The sequence below is a fragment of the Psammomys obesus genome, unplaced genomic scaffold, assembly GCF_907164565.1.
Source record: "Psammomys obesus unplaced genomic scaffold, mPsaObe1.curated_primary_1811, whole genome shotgun sequence".
NCBI classification, from domain to species: Eukaryota; Metazoa; Chordata; class Mammalia; order Rodentia; family Muridae; genus Psammomys; species Psammomys obesus.
In genome coordinates, this window is record NW_026596039.1 from 12,582,865 (window position 1) to 12,584,399 (window position 1,535).

General features: G+C 47.2%; 1 protein-coding gene across 3 annotated transcripts in view; it reads left to right on the forward strand.

Annotated features, from left to right (window-relative positions):
• The window catches only part of Alg9 (ALG9 alpha-1,2-mannosyltransferase), a 66,977-nt gene that overhangs the window by 25,100 nt on the left and 40,342 nt on the right, over positions 1-1,535 (forward strand). The gene's annotated exons all lie outside the window — the stretch shown is intronic.

Sequence of the window (1,535 nt, forward strand, 5' to 3'; positions counted from 1 at the left end):
CACACACACACACACACACACACACACACACACACACACACACACACCAGCAACGAGAAAGCATAGAAAACATCTCATCATGGAGGCTGTGGTGTGTCACAGTGTGTTCCACAGTGTACCCCTCTGTCCACACATCTTCACTTGCACATGTTCATTGCAATGAGTCATTCCATGGTCTGGTTGGAGATCTCTGGCTTCTCTGACACCCTCTATATTAGGTCCTCCCTGGGCCTCTTTCCGGTTATTCTGTTGTTGCCTTGTGTCATGGGGTGCTGCAGCTTTGGGCCAGCAGGACTGGTCCTTTCATTCATCCCAGCCTTTAGCAGATGATCTAGATTTGGGGGTGGGCCAACTCAGAGCCCTGGATCTGGGCCTGGGTGGTCGCTGAGCTGGTCAGCGTACTGGCTCTCCCTTCTCCGCACCACTAGGGCGAGTTCTCCAGCCTCCAATGCTGCCATCAGGAAGAGGCGGGGTCAGCTCTTCTGTTCTTGTGCCCTCAGGCCAGTTGACCTGTACCCACGCCTCCAGAGCCAGCTTCACTGTGCTGCCCAAGCAGGTTTGAGGCCCACTTCTCAAGTGCTGCAGCTTTCAAGGAGCTGGGCCAGCTCTCTCTGCTCTCAAACCTTGGGGCTGGCACACTGTACTCCCTCTACCAGGTCCAGCTCTACTGTGCTGCGCAGGCAAAGTTTAGGGCTCATTCTCCCAAGTGTTGCAGGTGGTGAGGGGCGGGGGGGGGAGGGCATCATCCCCGAATCTATGCCACCTCACAGCAGAGGAGTGGCAGGCTGGCTTTGAATCATAGTGATCCATATGCCTGTACCTCACTGTTCTGAGATTAATAGTGTGTGCCACCGTGTCCATCAGGGCAATAGTTTTACAAGATAACTTTATTTATAAAAGTATAGCTTTATGTGAGATAATTTAGAAAATGCTGAAAACACTTAATCTTTTGTCAAGACACGTAGCACTTTGGCATATCACATCACATCGTATATCAAGTTTATTGTGATTATAATAAGCATGTATATGACTTTATATATCATTTTAACTTTTGTTATAATATATCTGTATTGCCATATATAAATTACTGATTTTATTCAGTCATTAGATGGCATGGGTTGGGCTCGCATCCGTAATCCTATATTTGTGAGGCAGAAGCAGGAGGATTGCAAACTACTCTGAGCTACAGAGTAAGAGCCTGCCTTAAAAAAACCAAAAAGAAAAAAATTAGAACATTATTAACTAGCCAAAACATGCACATAATTTTCCTTTGACACTAGAGTTCATTCTTGGCATTTTGGCTGGCTGGGCTGACCTGTGGACAGGCTTTGGTCTTTGAAATTAGAATTGGTACCACACTGAGTGTTTGCAGATGCTCAGACCCTTCCTCATACTCCTAGTTCTGCTTCTGCCTCCCCAGTGTTTCTGTGATGTGTGGCTGTGCGTATTGTCTCTGTATGGTGTGTGGCTGTGTGTATTGTCTCTGTATGGTGTGTGGTTGTATGTATTGTCTCTGTATGATGTGTGGCTATGTG